This window comes from Lactuca saligna, chromosome 1 (genome assembly GCF_052625555.1).
Source record: "Lactuca saligna cultivar CGN05327 chromosome 1, ASM5262555v1, whole genome shotgun sequence".
NCBI classification, from domain to species: Eukaryota; Viridiplantae; Streptophyta; class Magnoliopsida; order Asterales; family Asteraceae; genus Lactuca; species Lactuca saligna.
The window spans coordinates 98,368,520-98,395,337 of NC_136417.1; positions in this window are offsets into that span (position 1 = coordinate 98,368,520).

Genomic DNA, 26,818 nt, shown 5'->3' on the forward strand with positions numbered 1-26,818 from the left:
CGGGAGATATTCTTGTTGATAATTTCATTAGTAGCAACACAGAAAAAGAAGCGTAACAAGATGATCAACTCATATATGCTTCGTAGACCATATAAGTGTTGTACATCGGTGAGCCAATTAATCATCAAATAAACCAAAGCAACAACCTTCATTGTGTCGTCGAGCATGTTAATCATCAAAGTATTTAGGATCTACCACCCGATAATACTCGTGTCCAAACTGCTTAAAGTGACTCTGTCCAAAATGTTAACATTGTGGATGATGAAAATGTTGTTGTTGTTCAAAACAAATCTTCATTTGGAGCTAGACTTTTTATCGATTTCTCACAATACTTTTGAAACAATGTCGATGTAGCCCAAAACAATGTTGATTATGACGATGAGGACGAGACTAAAGTACCTATGCCAACGGGTAGAATTGATAATGTTTCCGAGGAAGAAACTGGTTATGATGATGAAAATGCTGATTATGATACTGATGAAGAAGACATTGAAGTATATGATGGTTATAATGATTAAAAAAATCAAATGTTTTTTTTGTAATAGAAACTTTATTAGAAGTGTAATTTTTATTTGTATTGTTCGTCTAACTTTTATTCATGTTGTTTGTCTAACTTTTATTCATATTGTGTTTCTATATTGTACATCTTATAGTTTTACAGACTACATATGGGGTTTAGTCGGGAAATAATCTATACCATGAAGGCCAATGTTATGGGCCTTGGACACGGAGGTGATGGAGATGGGGATCCACCACCTGTGGCACAATTTTTTCGCGACCAGCATGAACATGATGGTAAGTCTTATTATGATATATTTATTATCTATTTTTGAAACATCCCAAAAATACCACCCAAAAATTTCATTTTCAAAAACATTTATCAAACATAGATATCGTTGCCATAGAGTAAAACCGCAAAACATGTATCTCGAAACTCACAAAATTTGATAAAGATAAAACAGTCTCATAACAAAATCAGAGTAAACTCCCAGGCTAATCAACTGTGGTCTGTGCCATGCCATCAGCTCGATCCCTTCCCTTTACTAGCTGAAGTACCTGAAACAAAAACTAAAATTGTAAGCACGAAGCTTAGTGAGCTTCCCCAAACTACCACATACCATACAAAGCACATATAACAAATAACATAACTCTAGGACTACTCCCACTACATCGGATGAATCCCGGCATCGACTTACCCGACATCGAACTCCTGTCCGGCATCGGGCTCACCCTAGTATCTGACCGCATCGGGCATCGGGCTCACCCCGGCATCGGGCTTAACCTGACACATACACATCATAATATACATGATAACACATAGTATGAATTGGGCTTGCCCCGGCATCGGACCGAAGCCCAGAACAATTACATATAACACGTAAACTAGCATACATCGAGATTGCCCCGAAATACATAATACATGGCATATTGACTAAATTACATCAGGCTTACCCCGACATTGGGCTTAACCCGGAACACTTAACATATAACATAATCACATATACTGCATCGGGCTGGCCCGACATCAGACCGGAGTCCGAAACACATAACACATAACACATAAACATGCATGAAACAGAAAGACATCAAGCATACATAAATACTTCTCGAGACCACCCCGGCATTGGACCAATGTCTGGAAACATACAAACCGCATCGGGCTAACCCCGACATACTCTACTACTTAAACGGGACGTTATTGGTGCGTTAGACCCGTTCCTACTGGAGGACAACTCACTTCGTGTGTCTGTCTGCTGAAACTCTGGGTAATAAATCTCTTTCTGCTGCTTCGGTGACTCCCCAGCTATAATTTCCATAGATAAACTTGGTCAAAAACTAATAACTAATCATAGGGTAAAATGACCTATTTAACCCCCTGCTAGCCAACATCCAGTTGACTCGACTTGCCGGGTTGGCCCGCCAACTCGCCCAGTCCCTATTCTTTCCTCTAGCCCCAACCCGATCTACTCATCGAGTCTAGCAAGAACTCGACGAGTTCTCCTTCAACTAATATCGGGACAATATTTAACTGACTCGGTGAGTTCATCTTCATCATGAGTGCTACTAGTTTGTGACTCTCTGAGTTGTATGAACAACTCGTCAAGTTCGTCTTCATGGGTTGGGAGATTGCCTTGGACTCACCGAGTACGTTCATACACTCGCCGAGTCCCATGGTTTCCAGGTCACTAAGTAAGTCTATTTCGCTAAGTCCTTCCTCTGGGCTCATCTACTTCCCTTATAACTAAACTGGATTCCTTCAAATCATAAAAGGTTGGGAAACCAAACCCCCCGACTCGCCGATTCCCAATAACGACTCACCAAGTCGACTAATGTCCATGTCCAAAACTCGATGTATGTTGTGCAAAACTTATTCAAAAGGTAGATTAGGGCTCCTACGGTCGATATATCACATAAAGTCATGAGCTTTACGTCCATGCATGGGACTTTAAGCTCAAAGGACTCAAAAGTGAGGTCTATAAGATGCATGGGGTTATCCTGCCCATAAAGCTTGCATCTTTATGCCATGTGCTCCTCCCTAGAACCTAGATCTGAGATATGAATCACTTGGGACATCCCAATCATCAAGGACCAAGGTTTTGAGCGAAAACCCTCTTAATATGGGGGCAAATAGATTTGGGAGAAAGAAGACCATGTTGGAAGCTTAATTACCATAAAAGATGGAAAATAAGGTGTAAGTTCTGGATCACTCCTTCTCCCTTGGGTCTTCTATCTTCCACTTCTTGCTCTATCTTCAAGACACACCAAGTAACACTCAAAACACCCAAGAAAGCTCAAGTTCACTTATGGAGGATTAGGGTTTCGGGTGTAATGCTCTGGAGGTGATGAAGGCTGGGGTGGAAGCCTCGTAAGATGTCTAAATAGGGTTTAAACCCTCCAATTTAGTGTTTAACCCAGACAACTCCTACTCGTTGAGTCTGTCTTCTAACTCGTGGAGTAGTTTAGTTAATCCCCCAACCCAGAGTCGATCCTACTCGGCGAGTTGAGTCCCCAACTCGCCAAGTCCAACAGTAATATATGAAATTTTACTTTAATTTAAATGCGTACCTGAGACCGGGTATGAAAATTTTCGCCCACTTGTATCAGAATTCATCCTTGAAGTCTGCTATCTCTGAAAACAACTCTGGGTAGTGCTCCCTCATTTCCTCCTCGGGCTCCCATGTCCACTCTGAACCCTTGCGATGCTACCACTACAACTTCACTAACTCTACCCACTTGTTCCTCAGCTCTTTCGTCTTGCGATCAAAAATCACCACAGGTCTCTCAATGTAGTTTAGGCTATCATCAACCTGAATGTCCTCAAGAGGTATCACTACTGAATCATCCACTAAGAACTTCCACAACTGAGAAACATGGAACATGTTGTGGATCTGGATGAGCCCTGCTGGAATATCTAATCGATACGCAACCCGACCCACCCGGGCCAAAACCTAAATGCACCAATGAACCTAGGGCCTAGTTTTCCCCACTTCCGAAACTTGATAACACCCTTCCAGGGTGACACTTTTAGGAGGACCATGTCGCCAACCTGAAACTCCAAGTCCGAACAACACTTGTCGGCGTAACTCTTCTGCCGACTCTGAACAGTCTGGAGCCTACTCCAGACTTGCTGAACTCGCTCCGTGGTCTTAAGTACTACCTCTGTACTCCCCATGACTCTCTAACTGAATTCACCCCAACAGGTTGGGGTCTTACACTTCCTTCTGTAGAGCATCTCGAAAGGAGGTCAATCTATACTGGAGTGATAGTTGTTGTTATATGAAAATTTTGCGAATGGAAGATACGTATCCCAACTGCCAACGAAATCTTGCACACATGCCTAAAGCATGTCCTCGAGAGTCTGAATTGTCCTCTCGCTCTGTCCGTCCGTCTGAGGGTGGAAAGTGGTTCCAAAATGGAGACAAGTACGCATGTCGTCGTGAAACCGCTTCCAGAACCTAGAAGTAAATCCGATATATCGGTCTGACACTACCGAGATAGGTACTCCATAACGTGCCACTTCCTCTTGTACATAAATCTCGGCCAACTTCTTGCCCGAGATGCTCTCCTGAATCGGTATCAAATGGGCGCTCTTTGTCATTCGATCCATGATGACCCATATCGAATCAACCCCACGTGCACTCCTAGGAAGCTTAGTAATGAAATCAATAGTGATATCCTCCCATTTCAACACGGGGATGTCTAACGGCTACATCTTTCCATGGAGCCTCTGGTGTTGTGCCTTGACCTTCCTGCAGGTCAGGCACTTATATACATACCAAGCTACATCCCGCTTCATGCAGGGCCGCCAATAATCGGGTCGAAGATCTCTGTACATCTTCGTCGCCCCTGGGTGTATAGAGAATCGAGACTTGTGTGCCTCGTCCTTCAAAACCTATCATACTCCGCACCAGTACGGTACCCATATCCTCCCATGCAGGGTCAAGAATCCTCGATTGTCGTAGTTAAACGTAGCTAGTCGGCCCACTATCCTCTCGCACTTTTGGTGCTCCTCCTCCAGGCCCTCGATGTGCACCTTCCTAATTTGCTCCAACAATGGAGTAATCATTGTTATCCTCAGATAAATTTCTCGGATCAGAGCTGCTACTGTGTTGCAGCTCAGGGCGTCAGCCACTACGTTAGCGTTTCCCAGTTGGTAAAGGATCTCACAGTCGTAATCCTTAACCACATTAAACCACCAACGCTGCCTCATATTCTGGTTCGGCTGATCCATGAGGAACCTCAAACTCTTGTGGTTTGTATAGATGGTACACCGAACCCCGTAAAGGTTATGCCGCCAAATCTTGAGGGCAAACACCACCACCCTAACTCTAAGTCATGTGTCGGGTAGCTATCCTCCTGAGGCTTCAACTGTCTCAAGGCATAAGCTATCACATGCCCCCTCTGCATCAGCACTGCTCCAAATCCTATGATCGAAGCGTCATAGTAGACTACAAAGTCATTTACTCCCTCTGACAGGGTGAGAATCAGCGCCTCGCACAGTCGCTGTCTGAGCATCTCAAAGGTTGTCTGCTGCTCAAGTCCCCAGCAAAACACCACCAAATTCTTGGTTTGTCAGGTCAACGAACTACTATCTTGGAGAAGTCCTGGATGAATCTCCTGTAATACCCTACCAAACCCAGGAAGCACCGAATCTCGAACGGAGACATTGGGACCTCCTACTGCATCACGACCTCTATCTTGGCCGGATCGACTAATATACCCTTCTGGTTGACGAGTTGTCCCAGAAACTGCACCTTACGCAACCAGAACTCGTACTTGGAGAACTTTGTGAAAAGTCTCTCCCTCCTCAAGGTCTCTAGCACCTCTCTCAGGTGCTCCTCATGCTGCTTCTGAGTCTTGGAATGAACCAAGATATCGTTAATGAATACTATCACAGACCGATCCAACATCGATCTGCATACGCGGTTCATGAGATCCATGAACGCGGCTGGAGCGTTGGTGAGCGCAAACGGCATCACCACAAACTCATAATGACCATAGCAGGTCCTAAAAGCAGTTTTTTGCACATCATCATCTCTGACACACGTCTGGTGATATCCGGACCGTAAATCAATCTTGGAAAACCAAGATGCTTCCAGAACCTGGTCGAACAAGTCATCTATCCTCGGGAGTGGGTAACGGTTCTTCACCGTTACCTTATTCAGCTCCTGGTAATATATGCACATACGATGCGACCCATCCTTCTTCTTCACAAACAGGATCGGGGCTCCCCATGGTGAACTGCTCGGCCTGATAAAACCCTTATCTACCAGCTCTTGCAGCTGCGTAGACAACTCCTGCATCTCAAGAGGAGACAACCAATATGGTGCCTTGGCTATCAGAGCTGCACCAAAGACCAGTTCAATCTAAAATTCAACCTATCTCCCCTGAGGTATCAAAGGCAAATTGTAAAACTAGTCAAAATAGGTCAATAGACAATCACATGTGATTATGCCAATCATGTAATGTGATTACGTTAACCTAGTAATGTGGTAAGAATGTTATGTAGTTCATGATAAATTCTAATACAAATATGAACTTTCTTTATGATACAACTCATAGTATACGTCCATACGATTCCAAAAATATAGAGAACGTCTGAATCTGACTTCGCATGAAGAAGTTATGATAACCGAACCCTATAAATCTCTATAATAAGAGAAATTTAAAATAGACATAGAATTAGATATTTAAGTCTAAAAGAGAGTTGTACTACTCGTAAATACCTACACATGCATATAAATAATGTCAAAAACGGAGATTGTATGCAAAAGTTATGGCCTTCCGAAGATTCAGCTTTGAGAAACCCTAAGCTAACTAAATTCACGACATGAGCTTTATGACACTCACGACGTGAGGAGTCATTTTGCCACATTTCGGAATCTAGAAGGTGTGACGAGGATGCGAGAGGATAGGATCCAAACTCACGACGTGAACAAGATATTGTTCACGACGTGAGGAGTCACATGGCCACCTTCCGAAGCTAGGGACGCAAATGGAAAGTCTACGGGGTGATCATGCAAGACTCACGACGTGAGCCTTACGACACTCACGACGTGAGAGTCCTAAATTCTTACTATAAATAGCAGGTCCGACTTCAGCTATTCTTTACACCATTTCCTTATCTCCTCTCACCCTTGCTGAAGCCATATTGCATCCCGAGCCCCGACGATCTCGCACGCTGACCGTTATGCTTAGAGGCTGTTTGGTAGTATCTGAATTTTTAAGATCTGAATTTTTAAGGGATCTAAATTTCTAAGGGGGTCTTAAGTTTTAAGAGTTGAATGTTTAACATGCTGTTTGGTTGGGACCTCTGAATTCCTGTGCTGAATTATTAAAATAACCATTTTACCCTTCTGCTTTATTTTTTATTGAATTCAAGTGTTTGTTTATAAAATAACCCAATCAATTTATTAAATAAGTATAAAAAATATATATAAACACTTTCATCAACAATTTATACAACACAAATATTTATTTTCAGCAACAATTTCAACGAAAAAAATACATAATTCAACAACAATTTCAACAAAAAAAAAGGCACAGTTTAGCAACAATTCCAACAAAAAAAATTCACAATTTAGCAACAATTTCAACAAAAAAAAATGCACAATTCAGCAAAACTAATGCATATTTCAAGATAAACATCAAGAACATATATGATTTCAGCATAACATCAAGCACACATTTGATTTCAACTTCAACATTTCAACATTACATTAACAACAAATTTGATTTCAAAATTTCAGCATAAAACCAATCTGATTTCAGCAAATCTTACTAATTCTTTACAAATATCATATCCATTAAACACTTATAATCAAGCATAAAAACAGAAAACATATTTGAACAAAAAAAATTGAAAAAATCAGAATGAAGGTCGAAGAACGAAGAAGAAAATTTAGAAAAAGAAGAAGGAAGAATGAAGACAAACGACATGATTCGTTTACTGACCAATCCATGATATAAAAACAAAAAAAAATCAATTTGCACATGGAAAGAAGGAGGAAGAACGGACCTGGATTATCGAAGTCGGAGGCGGTGTTGTTGCAGGCATCGTTGGAGGAAGCAGCTCATCGGAGGCGACGGTGTTAAGGTGCGGCGACATCGTCGTAGTTGGTGGTAAAGGAAAGAAGAACGACGCAGGATGATGGAAAGTAGGCGTTGCGTTTTGTGGTGAATGTCGATCCTGTAGGGCACAATAGGAAACCCGTTCATTTTTAAAAATTTAGAGTTTGTTTGATATCTGAAAAATTAAGAGGCAATTACAATTTTAAGAGGTAAAAAATAAGATCTAAACAAACAATATGAATCTGAATAGTTAAGACATTGCCTCTTAATTTCGCAATTAAGAGGTAAACAAACAGGGCCTTAGATAACATAAAATCACACTACTAGGGTGAGTTTCACGGCCTCACATTCTAATATTTTCGGGGGAAAATGCATGCTAAATATTATATATATGTTATTATTATGTCTATATGATAGTATATCAGTATCAACGTAGATAGTTATAATAACCGGGATATAGTTATTTCGTATCTGTAAGTATACAACTATCGTAAAGTTGTTAGCATGTTATTGTTATAGTAGTATACTAATGTAGATCTTGAGTTATACTTAGGATTCTACATATATGTTGTGTGCGATATAATACCGAAGTAATATTTGAATGTTCTAAATGTTAAGCTATATAGTATGTTGCTATTAATAGTTTTATGTCAAGATAAAACTGGATATGTTATATATTGTTATTGTTAGTTTTATGTCAATATAAAACTGGATATGTTCTATGTTGTTATTGTTAGTTTTATGTCAAGATAAAACTTGGTATTGTTATTGATAGTTTTATGTCAAGATAAAACTAGAAACGTTATATGTTGTTATTATTGGTTTTAGGTCAAGATAAAACCTGGTTTTTACTTCAAGATATAGCTATTATACTGCCTAAATATTATGAAGTTAGGAGTAATGTTTAAAAGCAAAGTCTAGTAACTTAAGGTTTTACACGATAAAACCTGGTTTTTACTTCAAGGTATGCTTTTGTTGTATTCATCAACTAAGATTGGGTATCTTAGCAGAAATCCTATGAATTGTAATCGTTAATTTCGTGTGAGCGAGGAGTCGTGTATAATTAGTATACGGGCTGACCACCCCACTTGTGATTGTTAGCTACGGTCAAGCAAAAACAAGTGATGAACTATCCTTTTATTTGTTATTATTCCAGCGTCGATGAAGCGTACGGTGTTGTTTCTCATGTTAAATCATGAGTGTATTTGTTCTCATGGTAAATCATGAGTGTATTTGTTCTTATGGTAAATCATGAGTGTATTGTTCTATCAGAGGTATTATGTCATAGCAGCGGTTACAGGCTCATGGTAGCAAATTGTTAGAAACATTATACCTTGTCATATACAAGTATTAATGTTAACTATAAGTTTTCCCTTACTTATACCTTAAGATTAAGAAATATTTAGGTATAACACTTAATTGATAAGTATACTATTATACCTAATGTTGGAGAGTCAAAATGATACTTTCAAAACGATACTTTTGAATGTGTAAAAATGTATTATTTTATGGAGTCAAAACTTGTGAACCCACCAACTTTATGTTGTCGTATTTTAAAAATGCATGTGTTTTTAGGAACTTGAAAAGCTGATATGTATTCGAATAGGAGAAGTTTTACTATTATCTTTCTGTTTATTAAGAAGTATGCCATAGTCGGATACTATGTAATAAATACTAGGAAAACAATAATGTAACTTTCAATCATCAATAAAGGTATGTATTTTCGTTAAGTATTGTTCAATGTATGTTATATAACTGTGATACGGAAAATGACGTTACACTACCCGGTGTTTCCGCCGACGGCCGGGATGTGACAGATTGGTATCAGAGTTATTAACTATAGTGAACTAGTACTTTTTTAGGAAAGCACGTCTATAGTTTAGGGCTTACTCTATTAGGTTTAGGTATATCCCTTAGCCTATAAATAAAAAAGTATTATTGGTTATACTACTGAAGGACTACTTACAGGGGCGGTGACAAGGGTAGACATGTCGATTTGGGTTGCTAGATTTCAGAATGGCTATATGCTAAAATGATCCTGCCCTTTCGACAGTCCTGACTGGCCGGGGCCTTATCAGATAGACCTGAAGTAACAAACAATAGTAAAAGCGTGAATACAATAAATAAGAATATAGAGTCATATATAAGGACTCGGACCCGCTATGAGAATAAACCTTAATACCCAGAATGTTTTTTATCTCAAGGATTTAGATCAAATATTCCAACTAAAGTTTATATGTGCATAGATCCTATCACAACTAGGTGTAGGTGCGCAACTACATTTTATTATGATCAGATCATATGGAATATTTAATTTGGGAGAAATATTTGTTAGACTAAACTCTAGATGATCCAAAATGTATAGGAATCCGACATGGCACATTCACGAGAATGGATAATCATCGAGGATACGAATGAAGAAGAGGAACTTTCATTCCCTATGATGTTAGGCGATCCTTACTACCCTGTAACTCCAACCACCTTTCATCCAATACCTTTTGACGATGGAGCACCTTTACCCTCCAACGAATGGGATGAGAGTGAACCAATGGAAGAAAGCGAATCCATGGAGGAGATAGACTCGGTGGCATCATCTGTACCACCACTGAACACTCTTTACCGTAAAGTTCCAGGAGGAGCAAAGATGAAATGCACAACACATAAATCTATACCAATATGGCAAAAGCTTAAGAAGAGTCAGAAGGCAACATCTTCAGGAAGTCATAGAGTTCAAGATGAACCTGCGCAGATCGCACAAACAGTTGATAAATGGGTGGCGGAAGAAAAAGCTGCCAAGATGTATGAGACTGGTCAGTCATCTTGACCACATCTCCCACATTCTTCTGAAGATAACACTTTATCTCAATTGTTAGAGAAAAGTCTGAAAATTGAAGATAAGATGGAAATTATCGAAGGGAGGGCTACTCATCTGTCTGGTAGAGTGCGAAGGCTAGAAGGACAAAGGACACAAGATCAAGAATCGGTTATGGATGTCTATCATCATATAAATTTTGCTTATAATGACATGATTACTCAAGATGCTAGAATTGCAGAGTTAGAGCTCTACAATCAAACCTCAAGAAATGAAGAACGCACGGGAAGTCTTGAGCAAAAAACTCAAGCCCTTGAAGAGCAAGTGGTTAATGCCACTGATGTGCTGGGTCATCACTTAGGTTTCTGGTAGATAAGCTACAACTAGTGGTTATGTAAATAGAGAAAATCAGACTAGTTAAGGCGAAAAGAGGAAATTTTATAGCAAGGATGTAGAAAACCTTGCAAATTTCCCAATGTTTATAGAAACTTTTCTCTTATAAACCTAAATAAACTAATGTAACCACTAGTAATAATATGAAGCATACGTTATAATAATCATTATGTTGTCTTACGCGGTGAATAATAACTGGAATATTTAGTACTCGTGTATTAAATGATTAACAAAACTCATAAAAAATCTCATTATTTATAATAGGAACTAGAACAAAATGCCTAGAAGGAGTAATCGGTTAAACCCTAACCGATCATCAGCACCACAAGAACAACCACAACCACCACCAGAAATAAACCCCTCAATAAGTACAGTGCAACTTGAAGAAATCATAGCTCAAAGAACTGATGCGAATCTATCTAATGTCACAAGAGATGAAGTTAGAAATGAAGGCCATGTAGGGACCACTAGAACATGTACCTACAAAGATTTTATGAATTGTAGGCCAAAACTCTTTCATGGAAATGAAGGGGTTATGAATTTGACAAGGTGGATGGAAAAGACATAATCCGTCTTTCAAATAATCTTTTGTCCAGATGATTGTAAAGTACAATTTGCAGCATGTACTTTCGTTGATGCAACACTTACATGGTGGAATATCCATGTGAATACAATGGGAATTGATATTGCAAATTCAATGAAATGGGAGGAGCTAAAAATGATTATAAAAGAGGAGTATTGTCCTAGGGAGGAAATACATAAACTGGAACAAGAACAGTGGACCCTAACCATGAAGGGTTCAGAGATAAAAGCTTATACCGCTAGATTTAATGATGTTGCTGTAATGTGTCCAGCACTTGTGACCCCTGAATATAAAAAGAATGAGTGATATATCTCGGGTTTAGCATCGCAAATCAAAGGCATGATGATCGCATCAAACCCGACGATTTATGACAGCACCAAGAGGATAGGTCATCAGCTAACCCTCACAGAGATCCAAGGAACAGAGCTGGTCTCAAAGGTTGAGTCTCCCAAAGCTAGAACAAACAAGCGCAAGTTTAATAAGAAGAATCCCAAAAAATCATTTGAGAAAAGACAAGAAGTGGCAACCAACTATGCAGCCACAATAGCAGTACCTACTCAACCAAAATCTTCAAGGTACAATTAGTGCAACCGTCATCATCCAGTTGACTGTTTTGTTTGCATGATGTAACAACCCGGAATTTCAGGTATTGTTATAATATTGTTTTTGGAGTGTTTTAGGAGGGGACTCGGCGAGTTAGAGCCAGACTCGCCGAGTAGGACCACAGACTGGGTCGCGGGTTCGCGACTGGACTCGACGAGTCCATTATGGACTCGGCGAGTCTGCGCTGTTCAGCGGAAACCCTAGCCGTTCGGTTTTGGAACGTATATAACGGACTTATAGGCCGTCATTGTCCGTCTTTAGCGACTGAGAAGAACCCTAAATCGGTTGTGGGCATCTAGAGCAACGATTGAAGGCCATTGGTGATCTTGAAGAAGTTATTGTGCAACGAAGAGAAGGGTTTGGCTAAAGGAACAGCAAGGGAATCAAGTTCTGAGGATTGGGGACACAGAGAGTGCATTATTCAGGTAATATTTCGGATCATATTCTACTATGTTGATGTGTGCATGGATTTAGGGTTTATGGAACCCTTTTGTGACTAGATTGATTATTACCCTTGTTCCCCAAATGATTATAACCCTGTATTAGGACCTTTAGAGGTCCAGAATGTCCCATGCCTGTGTATTTCGAAATTAAGAGAGGTTTTGGATTGGAATCCTTATGCCTTAAGTCAAAAAGGTAAATTACAAGTCTTGGGGTGTAGCATGAGCACCTAAATGAAGGTCTTACATGTTGTACCAGCTTAGGAGGACCAGACCTATGAATGGTCGGGACAATACTGATCTCAGGAAGCAGTTTGATCGACTGCATGGCATGGACTCGCCGAGTCCGATGAACAGACTCGGCGAGTAGCTTGGAGATTAACTGGGACTCGTCGAGCTGTTCTTTAGACTCGGCGAGTGGAGTCGGGGTGGCCCCGCGATTCTTCCACGAGGAACTCATCGAGTCAAGAGGGATACTCGACAAGTAAAAAGGGAACATCAGGATTTGGTGAGGACGTCTAGACTCGCCGAGTCGCCTTAGCACTCGCCTAGTCCGGTCAAGTTGACCGTTGACCGTTGACCGTTGACCAGAGTTGACCTACATGTGTTTTCTTAGGGTCAGTGTCTTGAAAGATAAAAGTATTAATAAGGGATATATGATATTATAGGGAGTCTGTAGCTCGGCGGATCGAGTGCGAGTGATTTCAGGAGTCGCTAGCTTTCATTACCCACGAGGTGAGTCTTCTCACTATACTGTACCCGGAAGGGTTTGACTGTGTGACCGGAAGGTCGGATATGATATGTGTTATAAGTGCTATAAATAGAAAGGTAATTGCTATGCGTGCTATGTATGTTTATATGGGCCGGAAGGCAATATGTTATGGGCCGGAAGGCAATATGTTATGGGCTGGAAGGCGATTATCTCAAGGGCTGGAAGGCGATTGTGTTGTGGACCGGAAGGTCAGGGCCTGGAAAGGCGTATATGCGTAAGTAGTATACTGGGGAACTCACTAAGCATTTATGCTTACAATTGTTATGTATGTGTTTCAGGTACTAGCGAGGACCGTGGGAAGGCGCCGGCATGACGCGTACACACTTTTGATGTTTTGAGATCTTGGGGATTTTATGATTGTATTTTGATATGAAATTTGGAATAATTATATTTGGTTGAAATAAATCACTTATTTTAAATGAAAATTTTGTTTGAAAATTTGCGTTGTTACAATTGGTATCAGAGCCTTGGTTTGAGGGATTCGGGTGTACCTTCGGGTGTAACTGAACTCAAACCGAGGATTTGAGGAAAATCTTTTAAAAATAATAAAGGCATAAACTGTTATAAATGGTAAAGTGGTAAATAAGAAAGAAGAAGTGTGTACGATCAGCCAGCGCCCGAACGGTAAAGATCCCCAGAATACCTTACAATGTTATGTTATGCAATGAATTATGAATTATTATGCATGCTAGAAGACTAGGTATTCATGATAGGACTAGAGTGGCCTGATTTGTGATGCCTTAGTCTAGGGAGTTCACCGATATGAGATATTTGGTAGCGTGCAGGTAGATAGTGCATATCAAAGTAGAGTACTCACTATTCGGGGTTTGGGGAGGAAGAATTGGGACGAATACTGATATGGTGTGGTCGGTAGTATTGGGCCCGTACTACCGAAGACACCGGGTCGGTGGAAGACTGTAACAACGCAAATTTTCAAATAAATTTTTCATTTAAAATAAAGTAATTTCATTCAACCAATAGTATTTATTTCATGTTTCATATCAAAATAAGTATATAAAATCCCCAAGATCTCAAATAGCAGCAGTGTGTATGCATCATGCCGGCGCCTTCCCACGGTCCTCGCTAGTACCTGAAACACATACATAACAACTTGTAAGCATAAATGCTTAGTGAGTTCCCCAGTATACGACTTACACATATACACCTTTCCAGGCCCTGACCTTCCAGTCCACAACACATTGCCTTCCGGCCCGTAACATAATCGCCTTCCGGCCCATAACATATTGCCTTCCGGCCCGTATCATATTGCCTTCCGGCCCATAGTATATTGCCTTCCGGCCCATAACATTACAACATATAATACATTTAATTTAACACACATAGCACATATATATCATACATCATACCTGACCTTTCTGTCACATAACATATCGCCTTCCGGCCCGTATAAACATACATATCATGCATAGCAACTACCTTTCGTGTGAAGTATAGTGAGAAGACTCACCTCGTGGTAATGTAAGCTATCAACTCTTGAAACTACTCGCACTCGATCCGCCAATCTGCAGACTCCCTATAATACCATATACCCTTATTAATACTCTTATCATTCAAGACAACTGATCCTAAGAATTTACATGCAGGTCAACTCTGGTCAACGGTCAACTTGACCGGACTCGTCGAGTGCAAAGGCGACTCGGCGAGTCTAGACGTCCTCCCCAACTTTCCCTGTTGTTCCCCTTTCTAATCGTCGAGTATCCCTCTTGACTCGACGAGATCCTCGTGGAAGAATCGCGGGGCCACCCCGACTCCACTCGCCGAGTCTGAAGAACAACTCGGCGAGTCCCAGTGAATCTTCAAGCTACTCGCCGAGTCTGAAGAACAACTCGGCGAGTCCCAGTGGATCTTCAAGCTACTTACCGAGTCTGATCATTGGACTCGGCGAGTCCATGCCATGCAGTCGATCAACTGCTTCCTGAAATACGCATGGTCCCGAAATACGCAATCATGGGACTTTCTGGACCTCTAAACATCCTATTACTGGGGTATAAACGTTTGGGTAACAACATTATAATCTATCTAATCACCAAATGGGTTTCATAAACCCTAGCTTCGTGTACATATCAAAATAACAGAAATGGTCCGAGTATTACCTGAAAACGCACTCTCTGTGTCTCCAAACCTCAGGACTCGATCCTCCTTGATATTCCTTTGGCCAAAACTCTCCTTCTTCTTGCCTAACAAATTCCTCAAAGTTCCAATAGCTTTCCCTCCTGCTCTAGACGTCCACAAACGATTAGGGTTCTTCTCAATCGGCCAAAAGACGAACAATGACGGCCTAAGAGGCGTTATATACGATCCAAACCAAACGGCTAGGGTTTCTGCTAAACAGCGTCGACTCGCCGAGTCCATATCTGGACTCGTCGAGTCCAGTCGTGAACCCGCGACCAAGCATGTGGTCCTACTCGGCGAGTCAGGCACCAACTCGCCGAGTCCCTTCCTAAAATGTCCCAAAAATAGTTTTAAAGCAATACCTGAAATTCCGGGCTGTTACAAATCTCCCCCACTAGAACTAGACTTTGCCCTCGAAGTCTCACTCTGAGAATAACTCCGGATGTTGCTCCCGCATCTCACGCTCCAGCTCCCAAGTCATCTCCGATCCCTTCCGGTGTTGCCACTGAACCAACACCAGAGGTACCTCCTTGTTCCGCAGAACCTTGATCTTCCGATCCCTGATAGCTACTGGTCTCTCGGCGTAATTCAGGCTCGCATCCACCTGAATATCCTCTAACGGAACCACTGCCGATTCATCGGCTATACACTTCCTCAACTGTGATACGTGAAAGGTATTGTGAATCTGTCCCAACTCTGCTGGCAACTCCACCGATATGCTACCCGACCTACCCTTGCAATTACACGAAATGGACCTATGAACCGGGGCCCCAACTTGCCCCTCTTTCTGAACCGGACCACTCCCTTCCAGGGAGAAACCTTCAGGAGAACGAAGTCGCCAACCTGAAATTCCAGCTCGGACCGGCGTCTGTCCGCATAACTCTTCTGTCGGCTCTGGGCGGTCAATAACCTCTGCCTAACCTGCTGAATCTGCTCTGTCGTCTGGAGTACGATCTCTGTACTGCCCATCACTCTCTGTCCCACCTCTCACCAGCAAATGGGAGTCCGACACCTCCTACCATACAACAACTCAAAAGGTGGCATACCAATGCTCGAATGATGGCTGTTGTTGTAGGAAAACTCAGCCAAGGGTAAATGCGCATCCCAGCTACCCCCAAAGTCTAACACACACGCTCTAAGCATGTCTTCCAGTGTCTGAATCGTCCGTTCGCTCTGACCGTCTGTCTGGGGATGGTATGCGGTACTAAAATGCAGTTTAGTACCCAGCTCCTCATGGAATTCCTTCCAGAACCTGGAAGTGAGGCGTACATCACGGTCTGAAACAATCGAGATCGGCACTCCATGCCGAGATACTACCTCTCTCACGTATAGCTCCGCTAACTTCTCCGCTGATGAACTCTCGCTAATGGCAAGGAAGTGTGCACTCTTCGTCAATCTATCCACAATCACCCAAATTGCGTCGACTCCCCTGGCAGTTCTCGGCAATTTGGTGATGAAATCCATAGTAATCTGTTCCCACTTCCACTCAGGAATCTCCAAGGGCTGCAACTTACCATGCGGTCTCTGGTGCTCGGCCTTAACCCTACGGCAAGTCAAACACCTCTCAACGAACCAAGCGACGTCTCTCTTCATGCAAGGCCACCAATATTCCTTCCTCAAGTCCAAATACACCTTCGTAGCACCGGGATGGATCGAGAATTTCAATCTATGAGCCTCCTCCATCAAAATAGTACGCGTACCGCCCACGAATGGTACCCAAATCCGACCCTGAAACGTTAGAAGTCCTCGTCCATCCTTAACGAACTCTGAAATTAACCCAACGACCCTCTCTTTCTTCTGCATCTCAGATCTCATAACCTCGGCCTACGCCCCACGAATAGCATCCAATACCGGGGTCATCACCGTCAGTCTCAGACATACATCTCGCAATGGAATGCTCTCCCCCCTACGACTCAATGCATCGGCTACCACATTAGCCTTGCCTGGGTGGTATAGGATCTCACAGTCATAATCCTTAACCACGTCCAACCATCTCCTCTGACGCATATTTAGGTTGGGTTGATCCATCAAATACTTCAAACTCTTATGGTCCGTGTATATAGTACAACGAACCTCGTACAGGTAGTGACGCCAAATCTTGAGAGCGAACACTACTGCCCCCAAGTCTAAGTCATGCGTGGGATATCTCGCCTCGTGAGGCTTTAGCTGCCTCGATGCATAAGCTATCACATGGCCCCTCTGCATCAACACTACACCCAGTCCCGAAATCGATGCGTCCCAATATACGACGAACTCCTCCATCCCTTCCGGGAGAGCTAATACCGGGGCTTCGCACAGTCTCTGACGAAGTGTCTCGAAGGAAGTCTGCTGCTCGGGTCCCCATGAGAATGTAACACCCTTTCGGGTCAATCTGGTGAGCGGTACCGCGATTTTGGAGAAGTCCCTAATAAACCTCCGATAGTACCCCGCCAACCTAAGGAAACTCCTGATCTCGGAAGGTGACTTCGGTGCCTCCCAACTCATCACTGCTTCCACCTTGGCCGGATCGACCAATATCCCTGCCTGATTAACAACATGTCCAAGAAATTGGACCTCCCGCAATCAGAAGTCACATTTGGAGAATTTTGCATATAGCTTCTCCGACCTCAGTACCTCAAGGACCTCCCTCAAATGTCCCTCATGCTGCTCTCTAGTTCGCGAATACACTAGGATGTCATCGATAAATACAATCACAGACCGATCCAGCATCGGCCTGCATACACTGTTCATGAGGTCCATGAACACTGCCGGGGCATTGGTGAGCCCGAAAGGCATCACCACGAACTCGTAATGCCCATACCGCATCCTGAATGCTGTCTTCTGGACGTCCTCATCCCGCACTCTTACCTGATGGTACCCTGATCTCAAATCGATCTTGGAAAACCAAGATGCCCCTTGCAACTGATCGAATAGATCATCGATCCTCGGTAACGGATAGCGGTTCTTGACCGTCACCTTGTTCAACTCCCGGTAATCAATACACATCCGGTGTGAACCATCCTTCTTCTTGACGAACAGAATCGGTGCTCCCCACGGCGAGCTACTCGGCCGAATAAATCCCTTCCCCAGCAACTCCTGGAGTTGCGAGGACAACTCTTGCATCTCTGGAGGTGCAAGACGATAAGGCACTTTCGCAATAGGCGCAGCCCCCGGAATCAGGTCGATACCAAACTCTACTTGCCTCGCAGGAGGTACTCCCGGCAACTCCTCGGGAAAAACATCTGGAAACTCGCGCACCACTGGAACCTCCTCCACTGTCCTCGGTCTCTCAGAAGCCTCCCGCGTATCCATCACATACGCCTCAAAACCTTTACATCCCTACTGTAGACATTGCCTCGCCCTAGCGGCCGAACAAAAAGCTGATCCCGAACGGGTACCCTCGCCGTATACCGTAAGAACTCCCCCACTAGGGTCTCGTATAGTCACCAGTTGACGCTCGCAGTCGATGACAGCGCTGAATCGGCTCAACCAGTCCATGCCCACTATGACACAGACATCCCCCATCGCAATAGGAATTAGGTCAATCGGAAACGCAATCCCGAAAATCTCTAGCACGCATCCCCGAAGAACCTCTGTGGCACAAACCACCCTCTCGGCCACAATAGAAACGCTCAGAGGCCGACTTAACGGCTCACGACTAATGCCGATATGCTGACTAAAAGCTAACGATACAAAGGATCTACTCGCACCCGAATCAAATAACACTAGAGCAAGCATAGAGTTCACAAGAAAAGTACCTACACATACATTAACATAAGCATAACATTTCGACTTTAAAGTAATTACGTGAATTATAGCATACCTGCCACAACATCGGGCGCAGCGCGGACCTCCTCCGCAGTCAGCTGAAAGGCTCTCCCGCGAGCCCTCGGGGCCTCGACCTTCGCCGGTCGGGTCTCAGTAGTCCTGGTAGTCGGTGTAGATCCCTGACGAAGCTGCGGGCACTCGGCCTTCCGATGGCCTGTCTGGTTGCAGTGAAAGCAAACCATAAACCCCTTAGGGCATTCCCTGGCAATGTGTCCCTCCTTGCCACACTTGTAGCAACCACCAGCTCGACACGCCCCCTCATGACCCTTGCCGCACTTTCTGCAAGTGCGGCCCTTCGTACCTCCCATCCTCGAATCAGCGGACTTGATTCGCTTGGCTGCCGGCTGAGACTGAGTCGGCCGCCGATCCACCTGCCGAGACTCGGCCTCCTCCCTGGCCTGGGTCTCCAACTCGATCTCGCGCTTCCTGGCATTCGCCTGAAGCTCAGTGAAATTACGATAGGTGGAGTTTGACACAAACTCCCGGATATCCCTCCTCAAAACGCCTAAATACCGGCTCATCCTTGACTGCTCCGTAGACACCAGCTCTGGGCAGAACATCGCCCTCTCGTGAAACTTCCGTGTGACCACCGCAACGGAATCAGTACCCTGCTTCAGGGTTAAGAACTCCTGAATCAATCGTTCCCTCTCCACTGGGGGAACATACTCGTCCCTGAACATCTCAGTAAACCTCTCCCACGTCACCGCTGTAATCTCCGCCAGAGTGAAGTTCGCCGTCACGAACTTCCACCAATCCTTCGCTCCTAGACGGAGCTGGTTCAAGGCGAACTGTACCCTCAGGTGCTCCGGGCATGAACAAGTGTAGAAGCACCCCTCAATGTCGGCGATCCACCTCATCGCCGCAATCGGATCATGCGTCCCATCGAACTCAGGGGGTTTCGTGTTGCTGAATTCCCGGAACAACAACGAATCGCCCCCTTGCGGCCTGGCAGCGGCTGCAGCATCAGTCAGTGCGGCGTACCGCTCCTCGAACGTCTCCATCAGTGTGGTCTTAATAGACCCAAACATCTCCGGGATCTCAGCCCGGATCGCTGCAGCTACCTCCTCCTGGATCATCTGACGAATATCCTCGTCACTCACACTGCTCGAACTCGCCCCATGACGTGTGGTAACCATGATGTCTCTGAAATATAACATAAAATTATCAGAGACTCCATCAAGTACAATTGTACTCGATAACGCAACCCTACTCAGTCTCCGATATCCAGGGATTCTTACTTGGGTCTTCCACCGACCCGATGCCTTCGGTAGTACGGGCCCAATACTACCGACCACACCGTATCAGTATTCATCCCAAATCTTCCTCCCCAAACCCCGAGTAATGAGTACTCTATTTCTAATATGCACTATCTACTTGCACGCTACCGAATATCTCATATAAGCAATCTTCCTAGACTAAGGCATCACAAAACAGGCCATTCTAGTCCTATCATGTATACCTAGTCTTCTAGCATGCATAACAATTCATAATTCAGTGCATAACATAACATTGTAAGGTATTCTGGGGATCTTTACCGTTCGGGCGCTGGATGATCGTACACACTGCTCCATTCTTGTTTACCACTTTACCATTTATAAAAATTTATATCTTTATTATTTTTAAAAGATTTTTCCTCAAATCCTCGGTTTGAGTTTAGTTACACCCGAAGGTACACCCGAATCCCTCAAACCTAGGCTCTGATACCAATTGTAACAACGCAAATTTTCAAATAAAATTTCATTTAAAATAAAGTAATTTCATTCAACCAATAGTATTTATTTCATGTTTCATATCAAATAAGTATATAAAATCCCCAAGATCTCAAATACCAGCAGTGTGTATGCATCATGCCGGCGCCTTCCCACGGTCCTCGCTAGTACCTGAAACACATACATAACAACTTGTAAGCATAAATGCTTAGTGAGTTCCCCAGTATATGACTTACACATATACGCCTTTCCAGGCCCTGACCTTCCGGTCCACAACACATTGCCTTCCGGCCCGTAACATAATCGCCTTCCGGCCCATAACATATTGCCTTCCGGCCCGTATCGTATTGCCTTCCGGCCCATAGTATATTGCCTTCCGGCCCATAACATTTACAACATATAATACATTTAATTTAACACACATAGCACATATATATCATACATCATACCTGACCTTTCTGTCACATAACATATCGCCTTCCGGCCCGTATAAACATACATATCATGCATAGCAACTACCTTTCGTGTGAAGTATAGTGAGAAGACTCACCTCGTGGTAAAGTAAGCTATCAACTCTTGAAACTACTCGCACTCGATCCGCCGATCTGCAGACTCCCTATAATACCATATACCCTTATTAATACTCTTATCATTCAAGACAACTGACCCTAATAATTTACATGCAGGTCAACTCTGGTCAACAGTCAACTTGACCGGACTCGTCGAGTGCAAAGGCGACTCGGCGAGTCTAGATGTCCTCCCCAACTTTCCATGTTGTTCCCCTTTCTACTCGTCGAGTATCCCTCTTGACTCAATGAGATCCTCGTGGAAGAATCACGGGGCCACCCCAACTCCACTCGCTGAGTCTGAAGAACAACTCGGCGAGTCCCAGTGAATCTTCAAGCTACTCGTTGAGTCTGAAGAACAACTCGGCGAGTCCCAGTGGATCTTCAAGCTACTCGCCGAGTCTGATCATTGGACTCGGCGAGTCCATGCCATGCAGTCAATCAACTGCTTCCTGAAATACGCATGGTCCCGAAATATGCAATCATGGGACTTTCTGGACCTCTAAACATCCTATTACTGGGGTATAAACGTTTGGGTAACAACATTATAATCTATCTAATCACCAAATGGGTTTCATAAACCCTAGCTTCGTGTACACATCAAAATAACAGAAATGGTCCGAGTATTACCTGAAAACGCACTCTCTGTGTCTCCAAACCTCAGGACTCGATCCTCCTTGATATTCCTTTGGCCAAAACTCTCCTTCTTCTTGCCTAACAAATTCCTCAAAGTTCCAATAGCTTTCCCTCCTGCTCTAGACGTCCACAAACGATTAGGGTTCTTCTCAATCGGCCAAAAGACGAACAATGACGGCCTAAGAGGCGTTATATACGATCCAAACCAAACGGCTAGGGTTTCTGCTGAATAGCTTCGACTCGCCGAGTCCATATCTGGACTCGTCGAGTCCAGTCGCAAACCCGCAACCAAGCCTGTAGTCCTACTCGGCGAGTCAGGCACCAACTCGCCGAGTCCCTTCCTAAAATGCCCCAAAAATAGTTTTAAAGCAATACCTGAAATTCCAGGCTGTTACAAAGACCCAAGTAAGCCTCCCTGGATATCGGAGACTGAGTAGGGTTGCGTGATCGAGTACAATTGTACTTGATGGAGTCTCTGATAATTTTATGTTGTATTTCAGAGACATCATGGTTACCACACGCCACGGGGTGAGTTCGAGCGGTGTGAGTGATGAGGATATTCGTCAGATGATTCAGGAGGAGGTAGCTGCAGCAATCCGGGCTGAGATCCCGGAGATGTTTGGGTCTATTAAGACCACTCTGATGGAGACGTTCGAAGAGCGGTACGCCGCACTGACTGAGACTGCAGCCGCTGCCGCTACCGCAGCCGTGGCCGCTGCCAGGCCGCAAGGGGGTGATTCGTTGCTATTCCGGGAATTCAACAACACGAAACCCCCTGAGTTCGATGGGACGCAAGATCTGATTGCTGCAATGCGGTGGATCGCCGACATTGAAGGGTGCTTCTACACTTGCTCATGCCGGGAGCACCTGAGGGTGCGGTTCGCTTTGAATCAGCTCCGTCTAGGAGCAAAGGATTGGTGGAAGTTCGTGACGGCGAACTTCACTCTGGCGGAGATTACCGCAGTGACATGGGAGAGGTTTACTGACATGTTCAGGGACGAGTATGTTCCCCCAGTGGAGAGGGAACGATTGATTCAGGAGTTCTTGACCCTTAAGCAGGGTACTGATTCGGTTGCGGTGGTTAAGCGGAAATTTCATGAGAGGGCGATGTTCTGCCCTGAGCTGGTGTCTACAGAGCAGTCGCGGATGAGCCGGTACTTAGGCGTTTTGAGGAGGGATATCCGGGAGTTTGTGTCAAACTCAACCTATCGTACTTTTACTGAGCTTCAGGCGAATGCCAGGAAGCGCGAGATCGAGTTGGAGACCCAGGCCAGGGAGGAGGCCGAGTCTCGGCAGGTGGACCGGCGGCCGGCTCAGTCTCAGCCGGCAGCCAAGCGGATCAAGTCCGCTGATTTGAGGATGGGAGGTCAGAAGGGCCGCACTTGCGGGAAGTGCGGCAAGGGTCATGAGGGGGCGTGCCGAGCTGGTGGTTGCTTCAAGTGTGGCAAGGAAGGACACATTGCCAGGGATTGTCCTAAGGGGTTTATGGTTTGTTTTCATTGCAACCAGACAGGCCATCGGAAGGCCGAGTGCCCGCAGCTTCGTCAGGGACCTACACCTACTACCAGGACTACTGAGACTCGACCGGCAAAGGTCGAGGCCCCGAGGGCTCGCGGGAGAGCCTTTCAGCTGACTGCGGAGGAGGTCCGCGCTGCGCCCGATGTTGTGGCAGGTATGTTGTAATTCATGTATTTATTTAAAGTCGAGATGTTATGCTTATGTTAATATATGTGTAGGTACTTTTCTTGTGAACTCTATGCCTGCTCTAGTGTTATTTGATTCGGGTGCGAGTAGGTCCTTTGTATCTGTAGCTTTTAGTCAGCATATCAGCATTAGTCGTGAGCCGTTAAGTCGGCCCCTGAGCGTTTCTATAGCGGCCGAGAGGGTGGTTTGTGCCACGGAGGTTCTTCGGGGATGCGTACTAGAGATTTTCGGGGTTGAGTTTCCAATTGACCTAATTCCTATTTCGATGGGTGATGTCTGTGTCATCGTGGGCATGGACTGGCTGAGTCGATTCAGCGCTGTCATCGACTGCGAGCGCCAACTGGTGACTATACGAGACCCTAGGGGAGGAGTTCTTACGGTGTACGGCGAGGGTACCCGTTCGGGATCAGGTTTTTGTTCGGCCGCTAGGGCGAGGCAATGTCTACAACAGGGATGTAAGGGTTTTGTGGCGTATGTGATGGATACGCGGGAGGCTTCCGAGAGACCAAGGTCAGTGGAGGAGGTCCCAGTGGTGCTTGAGTTTCCAGATGTTTTTCCCGAGGAACTGCCGGGAGTACCTCCTGCGAGGCAAGTAGAGTTTGGTATCGATCTGATTCCGGGGGCTGCGCCTATTGCGAAGGTGCCTTATTGTCTCGCACCTCCAGAGATGCAAGAGTTGTCCTCGTAACTCCAGGAGTTGCTGGGGAAGGGATTTATTCGGCCGAGCAGCTCGCTGTGGGGAGCACCGATCCTGTTCGTCAAGAAGAAGGATGGTTCACACCGGATGTGCATTGATTACCGGGAGTTGAACAAAGTGACGGTCAAGAACCGCTATCCGTTACCGAGGATCGATGATTTATTCGATCAGTTGCAAGGGGCATCTTGGTTTTCCAAGATCGATCTGAGATCAGGGTACCATCAGGTAAGAGTGCGGGATGAGGACGTCCAGAAGACAGCATTTAGGACACGATATGGGCATTATGAGTTCGTGGTGATGCCTTTCGGGCTCACCAATGCCCCGGCAGTGTTCATGGACCTCATGAACAGGGTATGCAGGCCGATGCTGGATCGGTCTGTGATTGTATTTATCGACGACATCCTGGTGTATTCGCGATCTAGAGAGCAGCATGAGGGACATTTGAGGGAGGTCCTTGGGGTACTGAGGTCGGAGAAGCTATATGCAAAATTCTCTAAATGTGACTTCTGGTTCCGGGAGGTCCAATTTCTTGGACATGTTGTTAATCAGGCGGGGATATTGGTCGATCCGACCAAGGTTGAGGCAGTGATGAGTTGGGAGGTACCGAAGTCACCTTCCGATATCAGGAGTTTCCTTGGGTTGGCGGGGTACTATCGGAGGTTTATTAGAGACTTCTCCAAGATCGCAGTACCGCTCACCAGACTGACCCCGAAGGGTGTTGCCTTCTCATGGGGACCCGAGCAATAGATTTCTTTCGAGACACTTCGCCAGAGACTGTGCGAAGCCCGGGTATTAGCTCTCCCGGAAGGGATGGAAGATTTTGTCGTATATTGCGACGCATCGATTTCGGGACTGGGTGCAGTGTTGATGCAGAGAGGTCATGTGATAGCTTATGCATCGAGGCAGCTAAAGCCTCACGAGGCGAGATATCGCACGCATGACTTAGAGTTGGGGGCAGTAGTGTTCGCTCTCAAGATTTGGCGTCACTACCTGTATGGGGTTCGATGTACGATATATACGGACCATAAGAGTTTGAAGTATTTGATGGATCAACCCAACCTAAATATGCGTCAGAGGAGATGGTTGGATGTGGTCAAGGATTATGACTGTGAAATCCTATACCACCCGGGCAAGGATAATGTGGTAGCCGATGCATTGAGTCGCAGGGCGGAGAGCACTCCATTGCGAGATGTATGTCTGAGACTGACGGTGATGACTCCGGTATTGGATGCTATTCGTGGGGCACAGGCCGAGGCTGTGAGATCCGTGATGCAGAAGAAAGAATGGGTCGTTGGGTTAATTTCAGAGTTCGTTAAGGATGGACGAGGACTTCTGACGTTTCAGGATCGGATTTGGGTACCGTTCGTGGGCGGTACGCGTGCTACTTTGATGGAGGAGGCTCATAGATCGAAATTCTCGATCCATCCCGGTGCTACGAAGATGTATTTGGACTTGAGGAAGGAATACTGGTGGCCCTGTATGAAGAGAGACGTCGCCTGGTTCGTTGAGAGGTGCTTGATCTGCCGTAGAGTCAAGGCCGAGCACCAGAGACCGCATGGCAAGTTGCAGCCTTTGGAGATTCCCGAGTGGAAGTGGGAACAGATTACCATGGACTTCATCACTAAATTGCCGAAAACTGCCAGAGGAGTCGATGCAATTTGGGTGATTGTGGATAGATTGACGAAGAGTGCACACTTCCTTGCCATCAGCGAGAGTTCATCAGCGGAGAAGTTGGCGGAGTTATATGTGAGAGAGGTGGTATCTCGGCATGGAGTGCCGATCTCGATTGTTTCGGACCGTGATGTACGCTTCACTTCCAGGTTCTGGAAGAAATTCCACGAGGAGCTGGGTACTAAACTGCATTTTAGTACCGCATACCATACCCAGACAGACGGCCAGAGCGAGCAGACGATTCAGACATTGGAGGACATGCTTCGAGCGTGTGTGTTAGACTTCGGGGGTAGCTGGGATGCACATTTACCCTTGGCAGAGTTTTCCTACAACAACAGCCATCATTCGAGCATTGGTATGCCACCTTTTGAGTTGTTGTATGGTAGGAGATGTCGGACCCCCATTTTCTGGGGAGAGGTGGGACAGAGAGTGATGGGTAGTACAGAGATCGTACTTCAGATGACAGAGCAGATTCAGCAGGTTAGACAGAGGTTATTGACCGCCCAGAGCCGACAGAAGAGTTATGCGGACAGACGCCGGTCCGAGCTTGAATTTCAGGTTGGCGACTTCGTTCTCCTGAAGGTTTCTCCTTGGAAGGGAGTGATCCGGTTCAGGAAGACGGGCAAGTTGGGGCCCCGGTTCATAGGTCCATTTCGTGTGATTGCAAGGGTAGGCCGGGTAGCTTATCAGTTGGAGTTGCCAGCAGAGTTGGGACAGATC